The sequence below is a fragment of the Saimiri boliviensis genome, chromosome X (genome assembly GCF_048565385.1).
Source record: "Saimiri boliviensis isolate mSaiBol1 chromosome X, mSaiBol1.pri, whole genome shotgun sequence".
Lineage (NCBI taxonomy): Eukaryota > Metazoa > Chordata > Mammalia > Primates > Cebidae > Saimiri > Saimiri boliviensis.
Genome location: NC_133470.1, coordinates 54,520,280 through 54,540,791, shown reverse-complemented (window position 1 = coordinate 54,540,791; position 20,512 = coordinate 54,520,280). Strand labels below are relative to the sequence as shown.

The 20,512-nt window shown below is 37.9% G+C and overlaps 1 protein-coding gene across 5 annotated transcripts in view; it reads right to left on the bottom strand.

Annotated features, from left to right (window-relative positions):
• The window catches only part of ZC3H12B (zinc finger CCCH-type containing 12B), a 523,339-nt gene that overhangs the window by 328,484 nt on the left and 174,343 nt on the right, over positions 1–20,512 (bottom strand). The gene's annotated exons all lie outside the window — the stretch shown is intronic.

Here is a 20,512-nt window from a genome sequence, read left to right as displayed (position 1 = left end):
AGAGCACAACTATCTGCTCCTTCCCCAGACCTGCTGGCTCTGTTTTTTTATGAGGATGATTTTTTGGATTTGGGGTGAGTGTTTTGTTTTTCTAAGAGCAATGTGAGCTTTGAGGGTTGGAATACTGGGAGACATTTCTTAGTTTCCTCAACTAGCCTGAAAAGTTAGGAGTCTAGGGTAATGGCCCCCTCATGAGTCTAGCCTACTATTCACTGATTCGGTTGCATTTTTTTCTCCCTCTTTAAAAAACCCTGTAAAAGAAAATAAAAGTAGATAGTGCTAAATATTTTAGCTCACGACACTTGGTTAGGATGGCTGGGGGTACAAGTCCCCAAACTACCTCTTGTTACAGTAGCCAGGGAGTGGAATTTCGTGAACTGGTACTTTTAAGGTTAGGATGGGATGAGAAAAGTGAAGCAGGATATCAGCTTTTTATACCTTCTCCCTTCCTTTCTGGGATCTCACATTCCGTCTATCACAGGGTTCTCAAAGAGATGCCAAGGGTAACAAGGGACTCACTAGGCAGTCAGAGCATCATGCTTTGACGTCTGGGGTGCCTAGCCTGGGAGAGTAAAATGCCATTCCAGAGGACAAGCTACAAAAATGCCTTAATTTGAGCTCATATTTACCCCTGCCTGCTGATAAGTGACTTGAGAGTTCCTGGTTTTCTCCTCTTATCCTTCTCTACCTTCTATCCTTCCATGTGTGGGGAAAGGGTGTTTTCGGTAGAGCTTGGTTTCCAAAGCACCTGACTTTCTCACTTCACATTCTCAAGTGGCAGTTTCATTATTTAGAATGCAAAGTAGACATCTTTTGGATATCTTTTTCTATATATTTTATAAAGTTTTACATAAGAGAGGGTATATGGAGGTGTCTATAAAACACTTTAGAACTTCTTTCTTTAATATCAGAAAGCAATAAATAAATAAATAAATAAAACCACAATTGAGATTTGCCTTTCAAACCCTCAGGTTTGCCTTTAACTGGAGTCGAGGAGACCTTGGTCCTTTTGTTTTTGTTCTGGACTCTTGGGAGTGGAAATGGGAATGAGTTTATTCCTAATTGGAGGTTACTTCCAATGTATTTGGCTCCAGAAAGACCCCAGTGCCTTTTGACAATGGGCCAGGGTTTTCCCTACTTCCAATCAGTCTTTCCAAAAGGAAACTCATTCCAAATACTTACCTGTTCCCCTGGAGTCCTAGAAGGAAAATAGAATTCTGGTTCATACTTTTAACCTCAGGTCTTTAATGTGATTGCTTTCAAATTTAAAAGATCCAGGGGGAAATATTTTTCCTATGATAAAATTCTACAAAATACCTGAATTCTTAACAGTGTTATGTTTCAGTATAAGCAGGGGCTTTTTCTTTTCATGTCTTTGATCTGGTTTTATTCCTGTAATTCAGTCACCTGAATTTGTGAGGTGGAGGATAATATGTGGTTTTTGTACAAACATATTTCTCAGTGTGTTGTTATTTTGGAAAAAAATGAGGGGAGGGAGATTGGCGAGATTGGAGAAAAATGAATGATGAAGGCCTAATCTCCCTCTTTTTCAGTAAATAAATGGAACACTATTTCTGGAAAAAAAAAAGAAACTATACTTATTTTTATATCTTTGTCTCTTAACATTCATACTAGAGTTAAAAGTGATATATACACCACCATTACAGTATTAGAGTGTTCTGCATTTAACTATGTGCTTACCTTTATCAGTGAGTTTTATATTTTGACATGTTTTCATGTTACTGATTAGCATCTTTTTGTTTCAACTTGAAGAACATTCATCAGTATTTCTTGTAATCTAGGCCTAGTGGTGATGATATCCTCAGTTTTCTTGTGGGGGGGTGGGAAGTCTTTAACTCTTGATTTCTGAAATTTTTGCTACGTATAGTATTGGTTGAAAGCTTTTGCTCTTTCAGCACTTTAAATTGATCACCATACTCTCTCTTCTTCTGCAAAGGTTTCTGCTGAGAAATATACTGGTAGGCTTATGAGACTTCCTTTGCATATTGATATGGTTTTGCTGTGTCCTCACCCAAATGTCATCTTGAATTGTAGCTCCCGTAATCCTCACATGTTATGGGAGAAACCTGGTGAGAGGGAACTGAATCTTGGGGGCAGGTTTTCCTGTGCTGTTCTCTTGATAGTGAATAAATCTCTATAAAGGGCAGTTCTGGTCAAGTGCAGTGGCTCACACCTGTAATCTCAGCACTTTGGGAGGCTGAGGTGGGAGGATCATGAGGTCAGGAGATCACGACCATCATGTACAACATGGTGAAACCTTGTCTCTACTAAAAATACAAAAATTAGCTGGGTATGGTGGCATGTGCCTGTAATCCCAGCTACTCAGGAGGCTGAGGCAGGAAAATCACTTGATCCTGGGAGGCAGAGGTTGCAGTGAGGTGAGCTCTTGCCACCACACTCCAACCTGGTACAGAGTGAGACTCCGTCTCAAAAAAAAAAAAAAAAAAAAAAAAAAAAAGGAAAAAGAAAAAAAGGCAGATCCCATGCACACACACTAAGATATATCTTTGCTCCTTTTTCACCTTCTGCCATGAATGTGAGGCCTCTACAGCCATGTGGAACTGTAAGTCCATTTACCTTCTTTTGCTTTATAAATTACCCAATCTTGTTTATATCTTTATAGCACTATGAAAATGGACTAATACACATGTGAAGAGTCAGTTTCCTCTTGCTACTTTTAAAGTTCTCTCACTGCCTTCTATATTTAGTTATTTGATTATAGTGTATCTTAGTATAATCTTTGGATTGTTCATGTTTTAAGATTTTGGGCTTCATGAACCTGAATGTCCATATCCCTGCCAAAATTTGGGACATTTTCAGCCATTATTCCTTTAAATAAGCTTTTTCTCTCTTTTCTCACTTGATGGGGTCCCATATATTTCATAGACTTTCTTCACCCTTTTTTCGTTATTTTTGTCATTTATCCTCTGACCGGTTAATGTAAAATAATCCATCTTTGAATGCACAGACTCTTTCTTCTGGTTCATCAAGTCTTTTGTGGAAAGTCACTATTGCCCTTTTCAGTTTATTCATTATATTCATCATCAGCAGACTTCGTTTGGTTATTTTCTGGTAATTTCTATCCTTTTGCTGAAATTTTTGCTTTTTTGTTTTTCTCATGTATTGTTTTCCTAAATTTCTTGGGCTGTCTCTCTGTGTTCTCTTGTAGCTCACTGGACTTCCTTAACAATTATTTTAAATTATTTGTCAGGCAATTTATATATCTCCATTTTTTGAGGTCGGTTATTAAAGATTATTGTATTCCTTTGGTGGTGTCATATTTCTTTGACTTTTTAAAAATTCTTTCATTGCTATCTTCACATTTCAAGAAGCCATTATATTCTAGACTTTACTGGCTGGCTTTGGAAGAGAGAGAGAGAGAGAGAGAGAGAGAGAGAGAGAGAGAGAGAGAGAAACTTCGCCAGTCACTCTGGCCAGGGATTCTGTAGGTCTCTCAGGCCTTTTCTATGAGTGCAACCACTTCATTCCTCTTGTTCTTTCTTGGTGTGGGATGTCTTAAAGTTGTATGTCTTCTCCTAAATCCATACAACCACTCTGGTGATGACATCCTCTTATTTGTTTTCGCTATGGCAGTGCCCTGATGTGTTCAATATAAAGCATATTTTTCCTAGATAGTAGATTCAGGCCGATTCTCCATGTGTGCACATGAATGATGTAAAGAGGCTCATGTGTACCATATTGGGGTCACATGTGGGAACCAGCTATGGAAAAAAAGGCACATGAAATGTTGAGGACATGCATGGGATGTTGGGAATGTGGACAGATGATGTATCCTATGACATTTAAAAGTCTCTTGGAACTTACTGGTGGCTCTGTGTTGAGTTTCATTCCCTTGTTGCTGTGAGTCCTCCTCATTTTCCCTGCAACTAGCTGTCTCCAAAGTGTTCAGCCATGCTGATCCTATCAGTGGCCTCACTGGGTTACAAGAGTAGTGGGGCTCTTCACATGGCTGGACAAGCTGGGCATTCACTATGTTCTCACATCCCCTCCATGGAAGAAACTGTGAGCTGAGGAGGTTTATCTTAGCACCAAGCTTTGCTACCTTGGGAGGGGGTGCCATTGGTAAGGTGAAACTGTTCTTATTACTCTTTTAAATATGTCTTTTCTCAGATTTTTTGCTCCAACAACATGCTGAGACCTCTTTGCTAGACTTCTGGGTCCCCACAAAGGTATTCTTATTGATAGGTGGTTATTAAAAGTAGTGCTTCTGTGGGAAGATGAAAACTTGTATTCTGCCATCTTGCTGACATCCATAAAAATATGACAGTTTTTCTTATGCTTCACTGAGTCATCATCTCCTACATACAAAAATTCAAAACTCCTTATTGTGGCCCATTGCTCCAACCATATCAAGGCGCTTATACTTGCCAAAATTTACCATGCAGTTTCAACCCACAGGTCTTTTTTTTTTTTTTTCAAATACTACTTCCTCTATAGACATTCGCTTATACCCATTTCTAATGCCATCTGTCTGCATGCTTGCATAAATATTGACAACTTATTAAGATCAACCAAGCAAATATTCCCTTATGGAAATTTTTGGGCTTTCTGTGAGCCTCTTCTTTCAAGTAAGACTTGGACCTGTGTTTAAAGAATAGGTTGAATTTGGAGAAGAAATAGAATGGATTTTAAAATTATCTTGAACCAAGCAGGGTAGAAATTAGTTAACAGAACAGTATACTAAGGTTTTAGAAATCTGTTGTTTTTTCTAGCTCTGTCAGAGAATAAAATATATGAAAGAAATTCATCAAGAAATTTTATTTCTCTGTGACTCAGTTTTTCTGTCTGCAAAATGATAAGGCTGAGTTAGATGGCCTTAAAAGTTCTTTTAATTTTAACACGACTGTTATGGAGATGCAGATGTTCTTGGACCACAGGGTAGGATGCAGTCTGATGAGGCCTGGGCTTTCAAAATGGCACCATGGTGCAAGTGCTTAAGTCTTGGTGAGTGTGCGGGACAGAGTGTAAGTTCTCCCTCTGAGGGGGCTAGGGTTGTGAGCATCTGCAGTCAGAATGTGAGTCACTTACAATCTCTCACTCACTCTTTTCCCACACTTGAAAGCCTCTAACTTACTTTCATTTCATTTAAGTGAAATGTATGCAAAAAATACTGAATAGACTTATTTTCAAGGAACATATACAAATGGCCAATAAGAACATGGAAAGATGCTCAACATCCTTAGTGATTAGGAAAATCTAAATCAAATCCACAATGGGATACCACATCACACCCATTGGGATGGCTATCATTAGGAAAAAGAAATAAAACAAGTGTTTGCAAAAATGTGGAGAAATTGAAATCCTCATGCATTACTGATTGGACTGTAAAATAGTGTACTCATTGTGGAAATGCTGTGGTGGTTCCCCCCAAAATTAAACTTAGAATTACTAAGTTACAATTATTCAACAATTACAGCTCTAAATATATACTCAGAATAATTAAAAGCAAGAGATAAAATGCATACTTCTATACCAGTGTTCATAGCACCATTAGTCACATTAGAGGTGGAAGCAATCCAAGTATTCATTGACAGGTAAATGGATAAAAAAAAATATGATATATACATACAATAAAATATTATCCAGCCTTAAAAAGGAATAAAATCCTGACATACTACAACATGGATGAAATTTGAAGACATTATATTAAGTGAACAAGCCAGACACAAAAGGACAGATATATGATTCCACTTATATAAGGTACCTAGAATACTCAAATTCATAGAGACAGTAGAACAGTGGTTACCTTGGTTTACTTGGAAGACAGGAAGGGCGAAGTATTAATTTATGGGTACAGAGTTTCAATATGGGATGATAAAAATGTTCTGGAAATGGATAGTTTCGATGGTTGCACAAGAATGTGAATGTACTTAATACCACTGACCTGTACACTTAAAATGGTTAAAATGGTCAATTTTTAAGGTTTAATTTTACATAAGGCAGTTACTTAATGTGATTTTTAATGCTTAAAAAAGTAGAGATGTATACATTTGTTAACAATGCCATGAAAGAGCTTTCTTTCTCATGAGGAAAAGTGAAATTTTAATCAAAATATCTAGCTGATCCTGTAATTTAAATTAAAATAAAATTTTGGAGAAACAGCAAAAAAGGTCAATTTTTATGCATATTTTATTGTAATAAAAATAATAAAATGAGAAATCTCTTAGGAAACTTAATAATAATTTAAAAATGTTAACAACATCAGTATTGCATAGTAAAGTTTTGTATACTGCTGTAGTGTTTTCTTCAATGGGGGACCAGGGCTAAAACTGTATACTCCCTCCTTGGTAAAAAGTGGTTACTCCATCATTCTCAGCAAACTAAAACAAGAACAGAAAACAAAACATTGCATATTCTCACTCATAAGTGGGAGTTAAACAATGAGAACACATGGACACAGAGAGGGGAACATCACACACTGGGGCATGTTGGTGGGTGGGAGGCCAGAGGAGGGATAGTATTAGGAGAAATACCTAATGTAGATGATGGGGTGATAGATGTAGCCAAACACCATGTCATGTGTATAACTATGTAACAAACCTGCTCATTCTACACATGTACCCAGAACTTAAAAGTATAATACACACACACACACACACACACACACACACACACACAAACACACACACACACAGTTATACTACATACAAAAAAGAAGTAGTTTGTCAGCACCACTCCATCTACCTCTTCCAGTCATGTCTGTGCCATGTGCCCTTGCGAAGAGCTGAAGCTGCACACTGTCTCCTGGAGAAATGCTGTTGAAATGGACGTCTTTCATTTACCTCTTCCAGTCACTGCTGCACCCTGCCCTTCAGCGCCTAAGCAAAACCTGCACAGTCTTTCCCAATGAAGCAATATCTTGGTAGAGCCACTCCATAACTCTTTCCTTGCGCTGCTGCAATCTGCCTCTGGGAGCCTGGGTTGAAGCTGCACACTGCCTCCTGAGGAAATGATGTTTCAACAGAGCTGCTCTATAAATCCCCCCCAGTTGTTCACTGCACCCATATCCACTTTATCAGAGCTGAAACAAAGTGAGTAATCACATAAAAATGTCTTAGCTGCCAAGAGAAGTCATGCATTTTTGCCTGAGCTGAAGTGGCACTCTGGCTTCTGAGATAACAGTGTTGCGGTCACCTAGAGTAGTCATGCCTCCCTGGTGCCTAAGTTGAAGCAGTATCCTGCCTCCCAATAAATGGTGTCTTAGTCACTCAGAGTTCTCATGCACTCCTCTGGCCCCTGGACTCTACTGCTGCCTTATCCTACTATATCTGAGCTAGTATGCAAGTTGCAAACCAAAGTTCTCTTTACTCTCCCATCTTCTCTCCTCAAGTGGGAGGAAGTATTGTCTCCTGTTGCTGCGAGATGCATTGTCTTGGGTTGGGTAAGGATTGACACAGCACTCCTTTGGCAACCCTGACTGATGTTACACTAGGTCACATGCACTACATGACCACTGGCTTCAAGTGAAGCACAGCAGGAAGTCTTGTCAAGAATTTGGAGTTCTTGTGGTCCAGACTGCCTTTCAAGTGTATGCAGGACACCAGAGCACCTTAGCCCACAGTAGAAGTGCTTGCCAAAACTCAGGTTTTTACTGATAAGACAGGCCATTCCCCTCTGCTTAGGGCTGTTCTAAATGCACCCACCTTGGGCAACAGCTGAATTCTGCCTGGTCTTTCTTCCTGACATGAAAAGGCAGCACTGTGTTCCAATGCAAAGTCATACCATCATGCACTCTCTCTCCTTCAAGCACATAGATTCCTACTCTGCACCATTGAGGTGCTCCCAAAGGATGAGGAAGGGGTGGTGTAAGAAATTAAAGACTGTCATTCCTACCCTTTTCAGTGCCTCTTTCTTTGAGATAATGTTAAAAGCTGTTACTGTGATTGCTCACCTGAATTTTAGTTCCTACAAAGGTGCTTTCTTGTATATATAGTTGTTCACTTAGGTGTTCCTATAAGGAAGATGCTCACTGGAGTTTTATATTTGGCTATCTTACTCTACTTTCACCCACCTCCTTTTTATAACTTTTTCCTTAATATTGTTACTCTCATTTGGTCATATATCATTTTCCTGGTTTTCTTTTCTTCTTTGTCCATGGCTTCCTTTAGCTGTTTCTGTACATTTAAAACAGTTGATTTAGTGCTATGTTGCATATGAATGGTGAAAGTGGGCATCTTTGTCTTGTTCTAGTTCTCCAGGAAAACACTTTCAATATTTCTTCATTTAGTATGATACCAGTTATGGGTTTATTATTTTGAGGTAATCCTACACAGAGCAGTCAAGAGAAGGACATAAAAGACATTCAAATTAAAAAAGAGGAAGTCAAACTATTGCTATTTGCCAATGGTATGATTATGAATGCAAAACCCTAAAGACTTTTCCAAAAGATTCATAGATTAGACAAACAAATCCAGTAAGGTCTCAGGTTACAAAATTAGTGCACACAAATCAGTGTACATCAGTAGCAGCAGCAATGACCAAGCTGAGTATCAAATCAAAAATGCAGTCCCTTTTACAACAGTTGCAAAGAAATAAAATAAAACACCTAGGAATATACTTAACCAAGAAGGTATAAAAAAACCTCTATAAGCAGAGCTGCAAACACTGCTTAAAAAAATGAAAAATGACAAAAACAAATGGAAACACATCTCATGCTCTTGGATTGGATGAATCAATACTGTGAAAATGATCATACTTCCCAAAGCAATGTATGGATTCAATGCAATTCTTATTAATACACCGATATCATTTTCCACAAAATTAGAAAAAAAAAATCACAAAATATGGGACCAATGAATAGCCCAGATAGCAAAAGCAATTTCAAGAAAAACAAATCTTGAGTCATCACATTGCCAGAATTCAACTTAGACTACAAAGCTACAGTTACCAAAACAACATGGTATTGCTATCAAAGTAAACAGACCAGTGGAGTAAAGTAGAGAACCCAGAAACAAAGCCAAATGCTTACAACGAACAGATCTTTGACAAAGCACACAAACACATAAATTGAAGAAAGGATATTTTATGTAATAAACTGGAGAGCCATATGTAGGGGAATAAAACTGGATCTCTATATCTCACCTTAGACAAAAAATCAACTCAAGATGGACCATAGACTTAAATATACGACCTGAAACCATAAAAATTCAAGAGAATAACCTAGGAAAAACTCTTTTGCACCCAGATGAAGAATGCATAATTAAAACTTAAAAAGCAAATGCAAATAAAATAAAATAAATAAATGGGACCCAATTAAATTAAAATACTTATGTACAATAAAAGAAATAATCATCAGACAACCCACAGAATGGGAGAAAACACTTGCAAATTATGCATTTGACAAAGGACTAATAGATATTAGCATCGACAAAAAACTCAAATTAGCAAGAAAAATAATAATCCCATCAAAAAGTGGGCAAATGATATGAATAGATATTTCTCAAAAAATATATAAATGGCCTATAGACATGAAAAAATGTTCAATGTCACTAATCATCAGGAAAACGCAAATTAAAACCACAATGAAATACTATCTTACTCCTGCAAGAATGGTCATTATTAAAAAGTCAAAAAGCAGTAGATATTTTCATGTGTGTGGTGAAAAGGAAATGCTGATACACTGCTAGTGGAAATGTAATTTAGTACAACCTCTATGGAAAACAATATAGAGATTCCTTAAAGAACTAAAAGTAGATCTAACATTTGATTTAACAATCCCACTATAAAATATCTACTAAAAGGAAAAGAAATCAACATATTCAAAGGATATCTGTATGCATATGTTTATTACAGCACAGTTCATAATTGCAAAGACATAAAACCAATCTATGTGCTCAATGACCAATAAGTGGATAAAGAAAGTGTGGCAGAGAAATGAGAAAGACGGCCAAAAGGAAACTTCCCCAGAGTGCAGCTAACACCGAGTGAGACAGAACCAGAGTGATATCTGTGTCTCCGAGCGAGGTACTGGTTTTGTTTTGAAGGGACTGGTTGAACAGCAGGATTAACCCCCAGAAAAGGCAGTGAAAGCAGCCCAAAGGCATCCAGCCGAGGCAAGGCGGGGCATGCCCAACTGGAAAGTGTATCAGGCACAGAGGATTGAGGGGCCAACACCTACTTGGTTCTCTGAACCAGATATGGCAATACACTCCAAGACTTTGGCAGCACCACAGACCATGAAAACACCACCTTGCTAAGAACCACCTGGAGTTGCAGACCTGGGCAACAGCCCAGGCCAGCAGCCCTGACCAGACTGGTGCCTTGTTAGCACAGACCAGGAGGGAGATTTGGACTAATACCAAGAAAGCTTTCAAAAAGCAATTGCTAGTCCCCCAGAAGGGAGAGTTGAACGTGGGGAGGAGGATAGAAGACAGGCCCCTTCCCCACAAGATCCAGCAAATGCAGTCCCTCTCCAGGGAGAGTTTTGCATCCTCTATCTGGGAGCAGCGGGTTCAGCAGAGGGAAAGAACTTGCCATTGGGAAGGTGGGGCTAACCCCACAAGTATGGAAACCAGGCAAAAATTAAACAGCAGCCTGGCTGAGACTGAGGCAGTCCAGCAGCACCTTCACAGGCAGACAAAGGACAGACTGTTTCTTTTTTGAGACGGAGTTTCGCCCTTGTTACCCAGGCTGGAGTGCAATGGCGTGATCTCGGCTCACCGCAACCTCCGCCTCCTGGGCTCAGGCAATTCTCCTGCCTCAGCCTCCTGAGTAGCTGGGATTACAGGCACGTGCCACCATGCCCAGCTAATTTTTTGCACTTTTAGTAGAGACGGGGTTTCACCATGTTGACCAGGATGGTCTCGATCTCTCGACCTCGTGATCCACCCGCCTCGGCCTCCCAAAGTGCTGGGATTACAGGCTTGAGCCACCGCGCCCGGCAGGACAGACTGTTTCAAGTGGCACAGTGACACCTGCGTTTAAAAGAAAAAAAAAAAAGCCTCATGCAGGAGAAATAACCTCAACTTTAACAGAAAGGATGTCCACTCAGAGAAGATGGGAAGAAACCAGAACAAAAAGAAAGAAAACATCAAAGTCCAGAACACCTCTCTTCCCCAGAGAGATCACAGTGACTCACCAGCATGGCAACAAAACAGGTCAGAAAACAATTTTGATGAGCTGACAGAAGCAGGTTTCAGAAGATGGGTAATAACAAACTTCTCTGACCTAAAAGAACATATTTCAACCCAATGTAAAGAAACCAAGAACATTGAAACAAGATTAGACGAAATGCTAACAAGAATAACCAGTCTAGAGATGAATATAAACGACTTGATGGAGCTGAAAAACACAGCACAAGAACTTCATGAAACATACACAGCTTCAATAGCTGAATCGATCAAGCAGAAGAAAGGATATTAGAGATTGAAGATCAACTCAATGAAATAAAGAGAAGGCAGAAAAAGAGAAAAAAGAGTGAAAAGAAATAAACAAAGCCTCCAAGAAATATGAGATTATGTGAAAAGACCTAATCTATGCTTGATCGGTATATCTGAAGAGGATGGATAAAATGAATACAAGCTGGAAAACACTCTTCAAAATATTATCCAGGAGAACTTGCCCAACCTAGCAAAGCAGGCTAACATTTAAATACAGGAAATAAAAAGAACACCACAGAGATACTCTTCAAGAAGTGCAATCCCAAGGCACATAATCGTCAGATTCACCAGGGTTGAAATGAAGGGAAAAATGCTAAGGGCAACCAGAGAGAAAGATTGGGTCACCCACAAAGAAAGCCCATCAGACTCTCAGCAGATCTCTTGGAAAAAACCCTACAAGCCAGAAGAGAGTGGGACCAATATTTAACATCCTCAAAGAAAAGAATTTTCAGCCCAGAATCTCATATCCAGCCAAACTAAGCTTCATAAGTGAAGGAAAAATAAAATCCTTTATGGACAAGCAATTACTGAGAGATTTCATCACCACCAGACCTGCCCTACAAGAGCTCTGGAAGAAAGCACTAATCATGGAAAAAACATCCAGTACCAGCCACTGCAAAAACAAACCAAATGGTAAAGACCAATGATGCAATGAGGAAACTGCATTGATCAAAGGGCAAAACAAACAACCAGTAAAAAAATAGCAGAATCAAATTCACACATAACAATATTGATGTTAAATATAAATGGCCTAGATGCCCCAATCAAAAGACATAGACTGGCAAACTGGGTAAAAAGTCAAAACCCATCTCACACACAAAGACACACATAGACAAAATAAATGAAATAGACTTTAAACCAGCAAAGATCAGAAGAGACAATGAAGGACAATACATAATGGTAAAAGGATCAATATAACAAGAAGAGCTAACTATCCTAAATATATATGCACCCAATACAGGAGTATCCAGATATATAAAGCAAGTTCTTCATGACCTACAGAGACTTAGACTCCTGCACAATAATAGTGGGAGACTTTTACACTCCACTGTGAACATTAGACAGATCAACAAGACAGAAAATTAAGGATATCCAGAACTTGAATGCAGATCTCCTGGAACAAGCAGACCTAATAGACATCTACAAAACTCTCCACCCCTCAGCCACAGAATATACATTCTTCTCAGCACCACATCGCACTGACTCTAAAATTGACCACATAATTAGAAGTAAATCTCTCCTCAGCAAATACAAAAAAAAAAAAAAATGGAAATTATAACAGTCTCTCAGACCACAGGGCAATCAAATTAGATTTCAGGATTAAGAAACTAACTAAGAACTGCACAACTTCATGAAACTGAACAACTGGATCCTGAATGTTGACAAGATAAACAATGACATGAAGGCAGAAATAAAGGTGTTCTTTGAAACTAACGAGAACGAGGACACAATGTACCAGAATCTCTGGGACACATTTAAAGCAGTGTCTAGAGGGACGTTTATAGCAATAAATGCCCACAGGAGAAACGAGGAAAGATCCAAAATTGACACCCTATTGTCAAATTGAAAGAGCTAGAGGAGCAAGATCAAAAAAACTCAAAAGCTAGCAGAAGACAAGAAATAACTAAGATCAGAGCAGAAATGAAGGAGATAGAGACACAAAAAACCCTTCAAAAAAATCAAAATATCCAGAAGCTGGATTTTTGAAAAGATCAACAAAATAGATAGACTACTAGCTAGATTAATAAAAAAGAAAAGAGAGAAAAATCAAACAGATGCAATAAAAAATGATAAAGGGGATATCACCACCAATTCCGGAAAAATACAAACTACCATCAGAGATTAATACAAACAACTCTATGCACATAAACCAGTAAATCTGGAAGAAATGGATAAATTCCTGGACACCTGCACACTACCAAAACTAAACCAGGAAGAAGCTGAAACCCTGAATAGACCAATAACAAGGGATGAAGGTGAGGCAGCAATTAACAGCCTACCAACCAAAAAAAGTCCAGGTCCAGAGGGGTTCATAGCCGAATTCTACCAGACATACAAAGAGGAGGTGGTATCACTCCTTCTGAAAGTATTTCAAACAATACAAAAAGAGAGAATCCTCCCCAACTCATTTTATGAGCCCAACATCATCCTGATACCAAAACCCAGAAGAGACTCAACAAAAAAAGAAAACTTCAGGCCAATATTCATGATGAACCTAGATGCAAAAATCTTCAATAAAATACTGGTAAACTGACTGCAACAGTACATCAAAAAGCTTATCCATCATGATCAAGTAGGCTTCATCCCAGGGAGGTAAGACTGGTTCAACATATGCAAATCCATAAACGTAATCCACCACATAAATAGAACCAAAGACAAAAGCCACATGATTATCTCAATAGATGCAGAGAAGGTCTTTGACAAAATTCAACAGCCCTTTATGCTAAAAACTCTCAATAAACTAGTTATCAATGGAACCTATCATACAATAATAAAATATATTTGTGAGAAACTCACTGCCAATATCATATTGAATGGGCAGACGTGGAAGCATTCCCTTTGAAATCTGGCACTAGACAAAGATGCCATGTCTCACCACTCTTACTCAGTATAGTATTTGAAGTCCTAGCCAAAGAAATCAGGCAAAGAAAAGAAATAAAGTGTATTCAATTAGAAAAAAAGGAAGTAAAACTGTCTATATTTGCAGATAAGATGATTGAATATTTGGAAGACCCCATCATCTCAGCCCAAATTCTCCTCAAGCTGATAAACAACTTCAGCAAAGTCTCAGGATACAAAACCAATGTGCAGAAATCACAAGCATTCCTATACATCAATAATTTTCTAGACAAACAGATAGCCAAATCAAGAGCAAACTCCCATTCGTATTTGCTACAAGAAGAATAAAATACCTAGGAATACAACTAACAAAGGAGGTAAAGGACCCCTTCAAGGAGAACTATGAATAATTGCTCAAGGAAATAAGAAAAGACACAAACAGATGGAAAAACATTCCATCCTCATGGTTAGAAAGAATCAATATTGTGAAAATGCCATACTGCCCAAAGTAATTAATAGATTTAACACTATCCCAATCAAACTACCTATGACCTTCTTCACAGAACTTCAAAAAAACACTTTAAACTTCCTATGGAACAAAAAAAGAGCCTGCATAGCCAAGATAATCCTAAAAAACAAACAAACAAATAAACAAAAACAAAGCTGGAGGCATCACACTGCCAGACTTCAAACTATACTACAAGGCAACAGTAATCAAATCAGCATGGTACTGGTATCAAAACAGAGACATAGACCAACGGAACAGAACAGAGGCTTCTCAAACAATACCACACATTTACAAGCATCGGATCTTTGACAAACCTTACAAAAAGAAGCAATGGGGAAAGGTACCCTTGTTTAATAAATGGTGTTGGGAAAATTGGCTAGCAATGTACAGAAAGCAGAAACTGGACCCCATCCTGACACTTTACACTAAAATTAACTCCAGATGAATTAAGGACTTAAACATAAGAACTAATACCATAAAAACCCTAGAACAAAACCTAGGCAAAATCATTCAGGACATAGGCATAGAAAAAGACTTCATGAGTAAAACACTAAAAGCAATGGTAACAAAAGGCAAAATAGACAAATGGGATTGAATTAAACTCCAGAGCTTCTGTACAGCAAAAGAAACAATCATTAGAGTGAACCAGCAACCAACAGAATGAAGAAAAATTTTTGCAATCCACCCATCTGATAAAGAGCTGATATCCAGAATCTACAAAGATCTAAAACAGATTTACAAGAATAAAACAAACAAACCCATCCAAAAGTGGGTGAAGAACAAGCGCAGACACTTTCCAAAAGAAGACATATATGAGGCCAACAAACATATGAAAAAATGCTCATCAACATTGGTCATTAGAGAAATGCAAAACAAAACCACACTGAGATACCATCTCATGCCAGTTAGAATGTCCCTCATTAAAAAATCTGGAGACAACAGATGCTGGAAAAAATGTGGAGAAATAGGAACAGTTGGAGGCAGCAAACCATATTGCCTTGTATGTACCTGTTCAACAATCCTGCATGATCTGCACATGTACCCCAGAACCAAAAATACAATTTTATATATATATGTATATATATATATATATACACACATATATATATATATATACACACATATATATATATATATATATATATAAAGAAGAAAAAAGAAAAGAAAAAGACACAATTCTCAGACTCAAAGAACTTGATATGAAAAACAAATATGTAAATAAATTGCTATATAAAAGACAATCTTCTGCACAAGAAAAGTCCAGAGTGGGTTGCAACGGGATGCAAAGCAGGATTGAGGACAACTACAACTATTTGTTTAAAAAAGTGTATCAGTAAAGGTTTTAGAATTGGAAAAAAAATAGACTTCATCCACAAAAGTCAAGTTGTGAGCTCAAGAAAAGATAATAAAAATGACATATTGGGTATAACGTGCACTACTTGAGTGAGGAGTGAACTAAAATCACAAACTTCACCACAATACAATTTGTCCATGTAACCAAAAACCACTTGTATCTGAACCAGAAATAGAAATATATTAATTAAATTTTTTGAAATATTAAAATGGAAATATATTAATTAAAAAATAATAAAACAGTCGATTTAAAGTATTTGTCTAATATTTCCAATGCTTTGGCTTCCTCAGAGGTGATTTCCATTAATATTTTCCCCTTCAAACAGGACACAAATTCTTCTTTCCTTACATTTGCTATAAGTTTTTGTAATAATTTTGAGTATTGTAATGTAAGAACTCTGCAAATCAGACCATAGTCCCCCACCCAAGGTTTTGTTGTTGCTGTTTCATATAGGTTGCCTTTGTTTACTTATTTAGTGTTTTATCAAAATTTTTTTTGTAATGTCTGTATTCTTTGTTGTGTGGTGCCACTGTAGTATGTGTTCCATTAGCTTAGGGATCACCTAGTGTTTTTACAACGTTTTCTTACATGTTTGGTGCAAAAAAACCCACTTCAAAAACCAACAAAAAAATATACGTTCATAGTCTTTACTCCTTGGCCATGTTTATGCGTGCATTTTTCCAATACTGAGCTTGGCCATTTACAGTTGTTTCTTACCTTTTATTTCCTGCTTGTGCAGAGACCAAAAGCTAGCCAGGGGCCTCAAACACTAGAGTCTTCTCAGGCCTTTTGTGAGAAAGTGTTCAATTTTGTGTATGCATGTTGTTTTCTTGATTCTCTGGTATACACAGAGTTATAGAAGTCCCTAGTTCCCGAGTGTCTCCTACAATCTTCTCCAAAATATTTTCAGTCTGTCCATTTCTTGTCTAAACTGTCGTTCTTTTTTCCAGGTTGCTGCAGCCAATACTCATGTCTTTAAACAACACATTCAGAAAAAGCTTCCAAGCAATGTGCTCCAGCCTGGGACTGCTGCAAAAAGGATGCAACAAAGGCAAGCTAATAGTGCTCCCTCTGACACTAGAACTGTGCATCAGGAATACAGGCTGCTGTTATGGTTGCCACCAATCTTGGTTGTAGGGATAGGAGATGAATTATTTAAAATACCACAACACTCTTTTACTGCAACATAGCAGCTTCTATCTTTATCAAGTAATCCCCTGATGGTTTTAAGTTTTTCACTGGATCCAAGAGGTTTGCAGGAATTGATTTTGACATTTTTTCCATGCTCACTGATTGTGTGTGAAGAGTAATGAAGCTCTGGATTCCCTCACTTTGCTATTTTTAGTGACACCTGAATTGTCAATGTTTAAATAAAACTCAAAATATTAAATATTAAAATGGCCAGGTGGAGTGGCTCACAAATACATTCTGGAGCCCCTTAGTTTGCTATTTTTAGTGACATCTGAATTGTCAATGTTTAAATAAAACACAAAATATAAAATATTAAAATGACTAGGTGGAGTGGCTCACACCTATAGTCCCAGCACTTTGGGAGGCCGAGACGGGCAGATCATGAGGTAAGGCGTTCGAGACCAATGTAGCCAACATGGTGAAAACCGGTCTCTACTAAAAATGCAAAAATTAGCCAGACGTGGTGGTGGGCACCTGTAATCCCAGCTACTCGGGAGGCTGAGGCAGGAGAATCATTTGAACCCAGGAGGCAGAGGTTGCAGTGAGCAAAGACTATGTCATTGCACTCCAGCCTGGGCAACAGAGAGAGACTCCATCTCAAAAACAAAACAAAACAAAACAAAACAAAGCAAAACAGAAAAACAAAGCAGAATAAATGCAAGATGACTGAATAGGAACAGCTCTGGTGTGTAGCTCCCTGAGAGAGTGATGCAGAATGCGGGTGATCTCCACATTTCCAACTGAACCTTCTCACTGGGGCTGGTTGGACAGTGGGTGCAGCCCAAGGAATGCAAGCTGAAGTAGGGTGGGTCACCACCTCACCTGGGAAGTACAAGAAACTGGGAAACTCCCTCTCCTAACCAAGGAAAGACATTAAGGACTGTGTCTGGCACACTGGCCCAGTTACTGTGCTTTTCCTATGATCTTCACAACTCACAAACCAGGAGATTCCCTCTGATGCTGACAACACGAGGACCCTGGGTTTGCAGGACAAAATTGGGCGGCCGTTTGGGAAGACACCGAGCTAGCCACAGTAGTTTTTTTTTTTTTCCTTACCCCAGTGGCACTTGGAACACTAGCAAGACAGAATTGTTCACTCCCCTGAAAAAGGGGACTGAAGGCAGAAAGCCAAGTGATCTGGCTTGGCTGGTCCCACCCCTATGAAGACCAGTAAGCAAAGACCACTGGCTTGAAATTCTTGCAGCCAAAAAAGAAGTCTCAGCTTGACCTGGCACATTTCAGCTGTGGCGGGGAGGGGTGTCCACCATTGGTGAGGCTTGAGTACGCAGTTTCAACCTCACCCATGTAAACAAAGTCACCAGAAAATTCAAACAGGGAGGAGCCCACGGCAGATTAGCAAGACTTTTGCAGGCAGACTCTGTCACTAGACTCCCTCCTCGCAGAGCAGTTTAATTAAGTCCTATCTATTTATCTTTGTTTTTGTTGTATTTGCTTTTGGGTTCTTGGTCATTAAGTCTTTGCCTAAGCAAATGTCTAGAAAGATATTTTCTGATGTTAGCTTTTAGAATCTTCATAGTTTCAGGTCTTACAATTAAATTCTTAATCCATCTTGAGTTGATTTTTGTATAAGGTGAGATATTAGGATCCAGTTTTATTCTTCTACATGTGGCTTGCCGATTATCCAAGTACCATTTGTTGAATAGGGTGTCCTTTCCCTACTTTATGTTTTTGTTTGCTTTGTCAAAGATTAGTTGGCTGTAGTATTTGGCTTTATTTCTGGATTCTCTAATCTGTTCCATTGTTTTACATGCCTGTTTTTATGCCAGTACAACACTGTTTTGGTGACTATGGCTTTATAGTATAATTTGAAGTCAGGTAATGTGATGCCTCCAGATTTATTCCTTTTGCTTAGTCTTGTTTTGGCTATGTGTGCTCTTTTAGTTCCATATGACTTTTAAAATTATTATTTTCTAGTTCTGTGAAGAATAACTCTTATTTTTATTCAAATTGCATTTAATTTATAGACTGCTTTGGCAGTACGGTTGTTTTCTGAATACTGATTCTAGCCATGCATGAGCATGGGATGTGTTTCCATTTGTTTGTGTCATCTATGATTTCTTTCAGCAGTGTTTTGTAGTTTTTCCTGTAGAGGTCTTTAACGCACTTGGTTAGGTATATTTCTAAGTATTTTACTTTTTTTGCAGCTATTGTGAAAGGTTGTTGAATTCATTTACCAGTTCTAGGAGCTTTTTGGATGGGTCTTTCGGGTTTTCTAGCTATATGATTATACTACCAGTGAACAGTGATAGCTTGATTTCCTCCTTACCAATTTGGATGCCCTTTATTACTTTCACATGCTCTGGCTAGAACTTCCAGTACTATGCCAAAGAAAAGTGATAAGAGTAGGCATCCTGTTTTGTTCCAGTTTTCAGAAGGGAATGCTTTCAACTTTTCCCATTCATTAGTATGTTGGCTGTGGATTTGTCATATATGGCTTTTATTACATTAAGATATGTCAATTCTATGCTGATTTTGCTGAGGGTTTTAATAATAAGGGATGCTGAATTTAGCCAAATGCCTTTCCTGCATGTATTGAGATGATCACAAGATTTTTGTTTTAATTCTATTTATGTTGTGTACCAAGGTGCCCTTTGACTGTCATTCAAGTCTGTTAACTTTTATCAACATACAACTCTTTAAAATTGTGGTTACTTCTTTTGCTGGTAAGTGGTAGATTTAGCTAAACAAACTAGAATTGAATTTAATAACAGCGATAATTGACAACCATGAAAAAAGGGCGAAACTTCAAAATAGAGATAAAGAATGCTAACGATAATCCTGCTGAACAACAAAAAAAGTCAAAATACATTTGGTATTTTCTATTATGAAATCAAAGATTCTATAAGTATGCATCAAAACTGGAAATATTTTTCCCATAAAGTGAAAAGCTACCATTTTTACAATACATATATTTACATGTAACAAGTTATTCTGCAATTAAGCTAGGCAGATAATGGATTACTGCAGTTACAAGACTAGAAGAATAGTAGTTTTGAATAAAACTGTGAAATACTAACACTAGATTTCCTTAAAAATAATATTTTGCACCTTCCCAAAAGCTTGCATATGAAAGCTGCAGAAAAAAGGAGCAGGAAATGAGCAGCAGATAACAGGTTACTGACATTTTCTCAAATTCAAATATACAGAAAATCCAGTGAAACACAATTCAGAAATAAAGAAGAAAGAGTTATTTCCAAAATATGTGAGGTTTTTAAAAGAGCTAATTTGGTTAACATTGATGTGTCTTCAGTTTAGAAATCAAGCTACTTTTATAACCAGGAAAACATCTCTCAGAAGATAAGGCTACCATTTTGTAAATAAATCTTAATTACATGTTGCCTACCCATTTTAATTTTCACTTTGCTTACAAGCTAGGGAATAGAACATCCATAGTTTGTTGATATGAGTTTGTGTTGTGTCTCTATAGATATTTTCAGCTAAAGTCTAGGAAGAATAAAA